Source organism: Chiloscyllium punctatum, chromosome 42 (assembly GCF_047496795.1).
Source record: "Chiloscyllium punctatum isolate Juve2018m chromosome 42, sChiPun1.3, whole genome shotgun sequence".
NCBI lineage: Eukaryota > Metazoa > Chordata > Chondrichthyes > Orectolobiformes > Hemiscylliidae > Chiloscyllium > Chiloscyllium punctatum.
In genome coordinates this window covers 64,201,706-64,213,758 of record NC_092780.1, presented here as the reverse complement: position 1 = coordinate 64,213,758, position 12,053 = coordinate 64,201,706, and positions in this window count along the sequence as shown.

The following is a 12,053-nucleotide window of genomic DNA, read 5'->3' as shown; positions in this document are numbered from 1 at the left end:
TAGTCCGTGCTGAGGAGGGAGACCGGACGCCAGTTCTTCAAAGAACGAAGGTCCCCCTTCTTCGGCAGCAGGACGATGACCGCCCTGCGCCAAGAAAGGGGCAGCTGTCCGGCTTTTAGACACTCCCCCAGGACCTGTGCGTAGTCGTACCCCAGGACGTCCCAGAACGCCCTGAAGAACTCCACGGTCAGCCCGTCCAGCCCCGGGGTTTTGCCCCTCGAGAGCCGGTAGAGGGCGCCGGTCAGCTCCTCTAAAGTGACAGGAGCGTCGAGCCTTTCGGCGTCCTCCGGGCCGAGCTGCGGCAGGTCCTCCCACAGAACTCTGCGAGCGTCCTCGCTGGACGGATCCGGAGAGAACAGAGCCGTGTAATAGTTTCGGACGTGGCCCTGACGCCCTCCGGATCCGAGACGAGGGACCCGTCGTCGGCCAGCAGCACAAGGAGCTGCTGACGGGTGCCGCGCCTTTTTTCCAGCGAGTAGAAGAAGGGGGAGCCGCGGTCCAGGTCCTGGAGGAGCTGGATCCGCGACCTCACGTACGCGCCCCGAGCCCCGACGAGCTGCAGGTCCCGGAGCGCGGCCTTCTTCTCTTCGTACAACCCGCGCAGGGCCGGGTCCGCGTCGGGCTGACCGAGGCGTGACTCCAGGTCGAGCATCTCCCTCTCCAACTCCGCGATCCTGGATTTCCGCCTCTTGGTCGACCCCCTCGCGTACTCCTGACAGAAGACGCGGACGTGAGCCTTGCCCACGTCCCACCATAGCCTCAGGGAGGGGAAGCTTCCCCGCTTCCTTCTCCAGCCGGCCCAGAAACGACGAAACGAGTCCCGGAACCGCTCGTCCTCCAGCAGCAGGTTGTTAAAGTGCCAGTACGCGGAGCCGAGCCTGGCGCCGAACGGAAGGAGTTCCGCCCACACCAGGTGATGGTCCATGCACGACACCTGCCGCGTGGAGGCCTTCGGAAAACAGGAGGCGTACGCCCGCGAAACGTACAGGCGGTCGATTCTGGACGCTCCGACCCCAGGCCTCACGAAGGTGAGGGCGATGGAGTCGGGATGGAGATTCCGCCAGACGTCCACCAGGTCGAAGGACTTGACCAAGTCCCCCAACCTCTTCCCCGACGCGCAGCCAGTGCGGGCACCGCCGTGGTCCCTGCCCTCGAGGACGCAGTTAAAATCTCCCCCGAGGACGACGCACTGGTTCTCGTCGATGGAAGCCAGATGAGCGGACAGTTCTTGAAAGAAGCTCGCTTGCCTCGGCCCGGCCAGGGGAGCGTATACGTTCACCAAGTGAAGCACCGCGCCCCCCAGCCGAACCGTCAGGTGAAGCAAACGGCCTGGCACCGGCTCCCTGACCCCCAAGATCTCGGGCTGAAAATGCGGGGCCAACAGGATAGCCACCCCGCCAGATCTGCGGGTGAGGTGACTCATGTAGACCCCCCCTCGCCACTCCAGGAGCCAGGTGGCTTCGTCTCCCGGGGTAGTGTGGGTTTCTTGCAGGAAGCACACCGCATACCTCCCGTCCCGAAGGACCGAGAGGGTCTGGAATCTGCGCTGTGACTCCCTGCTGCCGTTGATGTTGAGGCTGGCTATAGTCGTCTCCATGTCGGAAGCGTTGTGCTACCACCACCAGTACACAAAAACAAATACAGTTACTGGGAGGACGAGGGAGGGGCACAGGTGTCCCTCGCCCTCACCAGGAGTGCCCCCAGGAAGTTCCTGACTCGCTTTCGTTCGTTGATGTCGAGCCCAGGCGCCTGGCGAGTAGCGTGGACCGACCAGTAAACTTGTTCGAAAGAGCTCCAGCGGTCGAGCGCCAGTTGGGCTCTATCCCGGCGACCTCGAGTTTCCTCGACAAATTCCCGGAGTTCGTCGAGGGGGATGAGGGGGAGATCGGCGGGGGGCCCCTGGGACTCGAAAACGTCACTGCAGACGGAGTCCGCGTCGTCCCCGGTGTCCGCCACCGATCCCGAACCCTCCTCCGGGAGGTTGCCCTCGGTCGCCGACCCCTCCCCCACCGAGAGGATGGGGGCTGGTCCGGCGCCGCCAACCGGCCTCGAACCCCCGGCGACCCCACCCCCAGGGTCACCGGCAGTACCCTCCTCGGCGCACCCCGTCCCGGAACGCCCCGAGTTCGGGTCGTCGGGCGGCGGAGGCTCGGGGCCCCGCTCCTCTCCCGACACCGGGACGCCTGGCTCCTCGGGGAAGAGATCGTCCCCCAGGGCCAAGGCCCCCGGAAAAACAGTCTGGGAGGGAGGAGCGGGGATAACACCTACCTCCCCTCCGCCGCTCGGCGACCCAGTAAAGGGTCCGTTGTCGACGCCCGCACCGCGGCCCTCGCGGCCGTGGTCGGGCCGCGGTGCGGGATTGTTGGGGGGTACCGTGGGCCCGTCCCCCGGAGAGGGGCAGCGCCTCCGGCGCGCTGCAGGACTCTCTCCCCTCTCCAAAGGCCAGCCCCTCTTCCCCAGAGAGACAGGGGGGGATTTATGGGCCTCTACCGCCCCGCCCGCCTTGGTGGTCATGGGGCCTGAGGCCCCTCCCCCCAGCCTCTCCCGGAATACGATTGGCTGGGGGAAAGCAGGGGGCGTGGCCAGGGTGGGGAGGGTCAGCCATGTCACTTCCTGCCCCGCCCCTGGTTTATCAGGTGATGGCGGGCGGGGCAGGGGCCCAGTTCCCTCTCCGGGGCCCGGAGACACGGTCGCTGCGGGAGGTCGGGCAGCGGTGGTCCCCCCGAGGTTAGTGCCAGGGTGTGGCTGGGTGGGGCGGGGCTCGGGCTCACGGTCCCCCGGGCCAGGTGTCGCAGTGCCTGGGGCGGGCGTCGAAGCCCCAGGGGTTTCTCGGTGGGGGTCGGGGGTAGACATGGGGTCAGTGGGGTCAGGGTCGGGTACGGGTTTGGGGGTTTGGGGGTCAGGGTTCCCGCGCCGGGGCGACGCTGGCACGGCCGCAGGGGCATTGTCGTGCCGGGGCGGGGCAGGACGTGGGCTGGGTGTCGGGGAAGGGGATAGGGTGGTCTCCCCGTGGGCGGGCCTGACGCGACGCGTCTTCCCGAGCGCCTTCCGGCCGGCTGGACGCTCACCCCCCTCCCTGCCGGAGGCTGGAGGATCGGAAGCCTCCCGCTCAGGCTCCGGTGCCGGGGCCTGCGGTGTTGACTTTGGGGGAGGGGGAGTGGGTGCGGCGGCACCACCATCAGCCGTTGGTGAGGGCTGGGCGGCCTTCTGGGTAGGGCAGTTTTTTCTAATGTGCCCCACCTCGCGGCACAGGTGGCACCGCACACCGTCTGCCGTCCAGAAGGCGCGGTAGGCCGCGCCCTCGTGGGCGAGGGTAAATGAGCCCTCGGTGACCTCCTCCCGGGCCAGGCAAATAAACACCTGGCGCCGGAAGGAGTAAATGTGCCGGAGGGCGGGGTCCTTTAGACCGAGCAGGAGCGGTTGGATCCCTGACCGGATTTCCCCCAAGGTGGTGAGGTGGGGGAGAAGGAGCTCGCTGGCAATGAAGGGCGGGACGTTGGAGATCACGACCCTCTGGGCTGTAACCTCCAGAGGGTCGACGGGCAAATGTGTCCCGCCCACAGTGAGCCCCCTCTCCACGGCCAGGTGGACCGCCTGCTCGGTCCTCAGGAAAAATACGGCCTTCCCGTACATCCGGGCCGCAGCGACGATGGCCAGTGGGCCGACCACACTAGCCATGGCCTTGCTACAGGCCTCGATGCTCATGTTAGGGTGGGGATAGGCCTTGACCCCCAGGCGTTTAGTCAGGTGCCTGAAGGGGGTGTGGTTTGCAGCCGGGGCTGGGCCAGCCGAGCCTAAGGCAGCGGCTACCCCGGCGTAGGTGCGGCTGGGCCCCGCGACCTTCGGGCTCGCCATCCTCTGCTGCCGGGTGGTGGAGGTTGCTGGGGGGGTCCCAGGCAACGACTGTGGAGACCTGCCTCAGGTGGCAACAGCGGTGGAGGCAGGCCTCAGGCGAGTCCTAGGTGGGCCTTCGGTCGTAGTGGTGGGGGGCAGACCTGTTGGGGAAGGCCCCAAAGGCAAGTCCCAGGCAGCCCCCAAAATTGAGTCCCAGGCAGCATTGGTGGAGGCAGGCCTCAGGCAGCAGCAGCAGTAGAGGCAGGCCTCTCCTCAGGCAGCAGCAGCAGTGGTGGTGGTGGTGGAAGTCCTGGGGAGGGGCCCCAAGGCAAGCCCCAGGCAGCAGCAGGGAGGCAGGCCCCAAGCAGCAACAGGAACAGTCCTCGCACGGTCACAATCACAGAAATGGTCCAATCTCTCCAGAAGGGAAGGAAACACTCAAGTGGCCAGTCACAACTCCAGGGTGTCGGTGGACACCCACGTGCTCCTTCTCCAAAGACACCCGGGCTGACATTCCTGTTCTTTTTTTTTTTTTCTCTTTTTTTCTAACCCCCACACTACCGCACTAAGTGCAGTAGTGCTTATTTTTTCCCCAGCACCCATGGTGTGTGTGTGTGTGTAGATGTGAGACACAGTGAAAGGACACAAAGTGCACAGATCTTTATTCAATTTCCACCACCACGAAGATAGGAAAAACACCCGAGTGGCCAGTGACAAGCACTGCCCCTTCACATCAAAGGGCAATCAAATCTCCTGGTTATATTTGTTAACCAGAGCCTCCTGATTGGGGTTTTCAAGCCCAGGCCAATCAAGGATCTTGTAGCAAACGCATCCCCCCTCCCACCCTCCCCACTGTCCCGGGAGTGTGGGTCAGCTCCTCTTGTACCTTTTTCCTGTGACGTGTCCACCCCAGCTCCGGTCCCTGTGATGCGGACTCTGACACGGCCTGTACCGGACTGTAGTTCCTCTCCTTGTATCTGGAGCATCTCGAGAGTTTCCTCCTCCTTCCAGCGGTAATGGTATCGAGGCTGCATCCATCTTGGACCCTGCGGTTTCCTTGACACCAGCCAGAGGGGAGAGCCCATGGTTTCTGACAGGCCTTCTGGTTGTTGACAGGGGCCTAGTATGTTTTGCTCCTGCCCTGTTTGTGAGGGAACAGCTTTCAGGTGATCCACGTGTTGGTTCAGGACTGTCTCACTTTCCCCAAACTTTGTAAGTCACGGGACCTGACCTCACATCTACCTCACCTCGTACCCATACAGAGCCGTTTCCATGGTTCTGGCACCAAATGTCATCCCCTCAATGAAATGATCTCCCTCGCTTCGAGGAGGCATGTGGCTGGCATTGGTGATCCTGCTGCTGTTTCACCCCAACAACCCTCCCCCAGTTTGGGGAAATATCAGGTTTAACCTGGTGCAGTGTCTGCTCCCCATCACCAACTCTGCTGGAACTATCCTGTTGTTGTGTCTGGGCTGGGCCCAGAATCGATCAGGAACCGGGACTGTTTGGTATCGACTGACACTGTGTAGGCTGCTGCTTTAAGCCTGCCTTCAACATTTGGAACAGTCTTTCCACCAGAGCATTTGACGATGGTTGCCATGGAGCTGTCCTTATGCCATTTTCCCACAGAATGCGAGTATTTTCTGAAGTCAATGATGCTCCACTGTCTACGACTGATGCTTCCTGGACTCTGTGTATTGTGAAGGATGCTCACAGCAAATCCATTATCATCCCTGAGTTTGCTGAACTAACTTTGTGCATCCAACCACTTTGTTCCTGGTCATTGTCAACGCCCATTGTGCCCATGGAATGACCTGCATAGTCGATGTGTAACCGAGCCATTCCCACAAATGTGGGAGCTCAGCTGGTGGTAAGTTTTATCCTTGTTGGCCCTCTGGGCACTGCCCACCAATACAGCTGTGTTAGCATCCAATCCCAGCCACCAGACATAATTCCTTGTTTGTATCTTCATCTTGGAAACCCCTGGATGACCCTGGTGGGGTTCAGTCAATATCTGGTGATGACCTTTACTCGGACAATCCCGCTTGCTCCACGTAGTAATCTGCCATCCTCGACGGTGATCTGGTCTTGCTGGGATCGGAAAGGTTTCAATCCTGGTTGGGATGGCCCTTCTCCTTCCCCCATTCCCACCAGCTGTTTGTTTCACCAGGACAGGATCTTTGTGCCCATAGTCTGATATTGTCAGGAGTGACCGCAAGGGTGTCCAGGATGTTTTATACCAGAACGGACCCTTCCATGGGAACTGGGAGGCCATTTTATCCTTGTTGATCAGTGTTTTTAATTGATTTGGATGTTGCTAAGCCATTGGATTGTCCCAACCCACGTGGAGGGGGGCTTTGCAAGGTGGGCACTCTCCTGGGTACCAGCCTACAAATTTGTTACTCAGGTCAGACCTTGTGTGACCCTTTGCTGTCTTGAGTCCACACACCAGCAGCAACTACAATGGCTGTCTGAGCCAGATCCTGAAGGACTCTTCAGCCATTTGGCCGAGGCTGGGCCTTTTTTTTTGAGGTCCTGCTGAGGGCTGGCCTTAGGGCCCTCTGTTCAGGACATGCCCAGCTTGAGGCTGATTGTCTACACTCAAATGGTGCTGCCCAAGCTCAGTCAGACAGGTGAGAGTCCCCTTCCATTGGGATGGCCCGACAGCTGCCATGATGCACTTGCTGCAGTTTCTAATGACAAAGCCAGGTGTAGTAGCTGTTTGAAGTCCAGTTGGGCTTCAGCCGGTAGATCCTTCTGTGTGGTTATGTCATTAATCCCACATCCCCACGAACTGACTAACAGTGGGAAAGTTAGCTCCACCCCCTTGTCTCCCATGTCTCCCAGGCCTCAGAACGGTCTCTCAGCATCTCCTTCAGTATTAACCCAAAACCACATGCCTCTGCCAGTTGTCTCAACCTCGTAAAAGATCTCGACTGATTCCCCGGTCCTCTAACAGCTGAAGAAAACCAATGGCGTCTTAGGAGTAGAGATGGTTTGTGGTTGTAATATTCCTTACTCAGCTGTCAATTCTCGGAAGGTTCTGGTATCTGGTGCCTCTGGGATCATTTAAATCCCTTGTGACTGAAAATGCTGTGGGTCTGCAAGCATTCCGAAGGATTGCTCATTGCTTTTCACCTGCCCCAGTGTCAGTTGCCCAGAAAAAATATTGCGTTGTTTGTGCACGCCGGGCCCAGTCTTCGACAGCAGGATCGCCCCTACCTATGGACGTTGTTATGTTTAATTCTTTCAAACCGGATACACATCTGACCTGGTTCCTTTGTTGCTGACCTGCTGCCTCTATGTTTCTGAAATCCATTTGTAGCCACTCGAGAGCCTGTTTACCATCTTCACACCCCCACCTGACAGCACTGCAAACACCTCACTCGCCCCACCTACCAACTACCATTGGGGGGGGAACGACCATTACCCCCACAGTCTCTGGCCCAGTCATCTGCCTCACCGGTTATTCAAAATAATTCAAAAAGGCTTCGACGTCTTTATTGTTGAATTTTGGTAATTTGGAAATAATAGTCTGTCTGCTAATCCTGAAGGTTTCTCTTTATTTCCATCTTTCTAAGCTTCCTCGGCAAATTTGGGAAGTTTGTTCAAACCCAGAACGTTTTTCGCAATGTTAAAAGCCATTTCCCCCACCTTTTTTGATTTGACCAACCACAAGTAACCAAAACTAACCGTATATTTCCACCGAAGATTTATTTTAAGGTCTTTGACAGTAATCCCCAAGTCTGTTTAAATCTATCCAAATCCATCCCGATCTGGGACCTGAGCCCCCAGACCCTGTCACCATGTCCCCCTTGATTTACTTGGACAGAGTACACTGGCTGTGACCAGCGAGCTCCGAGTCAGGTTCCTGAACTGAGGAGATTCTCAATCCCCGGGTAATCCTGGTCAGCCAGGGCTTCCTGATTTGGCCCAGATTAACATCCCTCATCAAGGAGCTCATAGTCCACCAGATCCACCTGGTCCCAATCACTACGCGGTGGGGAGGAGGGGGGACAGTCACTGTGACTGTCACCCACACAGCTCCTTCCAGGGGGGAGCCCTGGGTACAGAGGGGTGCTGTCAACTTCCTCGTGACCATGACTTGGTTTGGGGTGCCCTACAGTCGCGGGCAAAGTCTCCAATTCAGCTGCATGGGGTAGGTCCAGAGGAAGGGGGTGGGTGCTGTCTCTTTCTGGAGCTGGGTGAGGTCGATCAGGGGCTTTGTAGTATATTCCTGCCCCTTCTCCCATTCCTGCCAGTTGGAGGGGTGAGCCGTAGGAAATCTGGGCCACACTTAAACAGCCATCCAGGAAAGCCAGTCTGTCTGTGTCCTAAAGTCGTTGTGCCCTAAAGTCCCTCTCTCCTACAGCGATCATTTTGTGGATGACCCACAATTCCACAGACCCCTCCCTCCCTCCCCCTTTCTGAGGTAATGGGAGACAAAGCTGTGGACCCAGCTTCTGCCTTTGTGGGTTAGTGTGGTGTGGGTCATATCCCTGAAATCACAGACATATTGGACACAGTCTCCAGGCAAAGCTGCTGGAGTGTTCGCCTGGTTGGCTGCATTTGTCGAGCGCCTCGATGGGGTCTGCCTTATCTTGCCCGATGGCAGGGAGGACCTCCGTTCCTGGTGTCAATGGGCTCCCTTCTGATTTGCTGGTTCTTGGTGGGTCTGAATGGCCTGAGGCATGTGACCATCAGTGTCCAATCAGTGCCTGCAGATAGATTTAATCAAATAACAGACATGGGTCTTCCCTTCCCCTGGGTACATGGGTCAGGGGGTGGGTGCTGGGGGCATAGTCACCCTGGGGAAAGATGGTGGGGCTCCCTGTCTGTGGGGCAGAGGTGGATCAGGTGAGGCTGGGTCAGTGTTGAACCTCTCACTTATCTCCATGGGGAGGTAGAACCCCAAAGGTGCCCGTTTAGCCCGTTCTGGGCTGAGACTGGTTTCTCCTGGGGCCTGGATTTGTTCCTGGGACTTTGTTCCGTGTTAGGGTCAGATGTGTATCGCTCCATGTTACAGACTTGGAGGAGACCGGTACAGTCCCTTGGAGCTGACTGTAATGTTGTTTCAATCTGTCAATGTACAGTAAGGCTGTCTCTTGGTCCCCAGTGACCCTCCCCTCACTAGAATAAGCATTTCCAAATGGTGGCTGGAACTGTTCCACATGGATCAAGCTTTCCTGTCACTTTCAGTCTTGTTGCTTTGTTGAAGAGCTTGAGCCTGTCATTCTGCTCTGTTCTAGAGTGGAGTTGATTTCGGGAATGCCTGGATCCCATGCTGCCTTCCCCTGGGGAGTCTGTCCCAGCTGCAGGCAGCAGCAATCACTGGGATAAGCTTTATAGCTTTTTTCCCCACTTCCCAATGGGCTACTCCCCACAGCTCCTGGACCAGGGAACCTTCACCCCAACGCCAGGCTGGCTCCCTGGCACATGCTGTACCTTTGGGCCATTTCACACAGATATTGCTTCAGGGTGTCCTGCTGTTTGTGCCATTGGGATCCCTTGTCATTTTAACAGATTTATGTCGTCCTTTAATCAATCCGGTTAAAAGGAAAATGAGGATCCGGTGTAGTCCCCCGGCCCGTGCTTTGCCTGTCCCAGTTTAAGGCTCCATGGGTGGTCAGTGCCAGTGTTTCTCATGTTCAGTTTATACCCTGGCCTTCACGTGGGGCAGCTGCTCCCTTCAAGACCAGCTCAGGCTGAACGTGCAAGATACCGGCAAGGAAGGCAGTTCAGGTTAAAAGGACGTAAAGGGTCACTTTGTACTGAAACCAAAATGTTATCTGGAACGGGGTGGGGTGGGGGGGCGGGGGGTTTGGGGGGGGTCTCAAAGACCCTGTGGACACCTTAACCAATGTACACAGTATTAACTTCCCCAGGCACCATGGGGTGTGTTCGGGAAGGGGCTACACTGCACCAGTCTACATGCAGGGAACCAGGTCACAACTTTATTTGAACAAAGGTTTAGAGTTCACCTTCAGACTGTTAACTATTTATTTTGAACGATCTGATTCTTTAGAAACTGAAGCTCCTTCCCAGATACTGGGAGCTGGTCTGTCGAGTGTTTGTTCATCAGGAAGGGCTGAATTGCACAGGGTCCAGTTCTGTTCCATGCTGTCATCTTCCAATTTCCCTCATCATCTAGTTTCTCGTTTTGGAATGTCCTTCCAGCCCAGGTAATTTCATGCACTCACCATGTGAATGGATCGTGTCCTTTCCGAGTTTTATCGTCGCTTGTTGACGTAGGTGTACCCCTGTCGAGCTAACCACAGCCAGATGATCTTAAAGGGAACGGGATAAAATATTGTAAACCAGAATCACTGATTAAAGCGAGGAATGAGCTGGGCTTTTCAACCGTGCGGTTATATTCCCGCTCATCATTTGTTGTGTGTTTAGTGCACTTTAATTAAATTACACCTGTATTACCCACCACCCTTAATTAGTGAATTAAAATAATTTACTTTTATTATTAAAACATTAAAATGTTAAACACGAAATAAAATTTAACCTTTGACCCTAATTAAAATTAATCTAAAATTAAACATTTAAATATTCTAATGTTATTAAATTATGTCAAATAGAGAATCCTAAGAGTCCATAAAAATCCTTAAGCTCAAGAGTTAAAGATAAAACTAGATTCGTGATGTTTTGGGCAAAGGTTTTAAATTTCTCAATCCCCAAGGTCTTTCATTAATTCATTGTTCTTCTCAAACCATTTTCCTTGGGATCCCGCCATGAATCCATAAAAGGATACTCTTGTTCCTTTTTGTGAGGGCAATAATTTCACTCTCTAGATGTTTTATATTTTTCTTTTCCTCCCAAGCCTGTTCAAGTGAGTAAGGTTACATGTTCATTCTGATTGTTACGTCTACCACCAAAATGTGATTTTCCTTTTTAAAGACTAATTCCGGGATCCATAATTTCCCAGTTTTGTCTTTAGCGCGTGGTTCCACATATGTTACCCATCCTCTCATCTTAACAAACTTTGTTAATTCTTGCACTATTCTATTGTCTCTTAATTCTCACTTTTTACGTAGGGACACTATCCTGAAATGTGTGCGATTGTGGCTGAGGTCTCATTACAATGGTGACAATTGATGTCAAATGGCCCTCCATAGGTTAACGACGCCCTTGTAGGATATAAATTTGTTTGTAATAAAATAGAGTTTATTACTTTGGACGTCTTCGTATGCTGAATTTTTGTCAACCAATTATTGGAGCTGGTATTGTTCTTGAAGTGAAGGGTGTCCCCCCCCCCCCCCCCCCCTTGACAGGACAAGGCCATCCATTTCTGATGTTCTATATTCCTCCAGTTGGTATAGTTCTTGTTACTAAACTCTTCGATACCATTGTTCTCCTCATCAGTAAGAACCATTTCTCCCAATTGCCCATTTATATTTGGATTCCAGGCTTCCTTTAACATTTCAATTTACAAAATTTTTGCATTTTTGTCATTTATACTAGAACCCTCGAATGAAAATGAGGCATGTAAAATGTCATCCTCTGATCTGTATAACTTTTCGTATTTCCTTAAAATGGCAATTGGAATAAATGTAGATAGTTTATTCAGCGCAATGCCTCCCTCGTGTGTCCTAGTATATAAAAACCCATCTGCGATAGCTTGTGGGAGACGTAATAATTCTTTAACCGCACTTTCAATTATATGATCAAGTCTATTAAGATAATTTAGTGATGCTTCTGATAAAATTAAATAGTAATAAAGTTTAGGGATAAAATATACTTTCAAGAGTTCCAATTTCAGTTCGGGCTTTAAGAGATCTTTTAAGATTATCGATCCAGTCTCCTAACAGGTCTTCCCAATGCGATTGGTTTATCCCAATCCACGGATCAATTTTTGCACCGAGGTACTTACTTGCACTTCCAGGTTCTATATCTCTCTCCCTCATTAAGTTTCCAGTTAGCCCTATTATTATAAATAAATGATTTATTTTTATAAGCAAAGTAAAATCCTTTAGTTTTTCTTACATTAACCTCCATGCCTGTATTATTGCAAAATCTTTGTCAGTTTTAAATTGTAAGCCATTCCTTCGTAGGATTGGCTGATAAATGCTGTATCATCGCAAACCCTAGGGTTGCACAATAATAACTCTCCACATCCTGACCTAAAGATATTCCTTTTTAACCATTTTCAATAGTGTTTGAGGGGGTCCATAACTTTATTAAAAAGAATCGGTGACAAGGAGTCGTCCTGT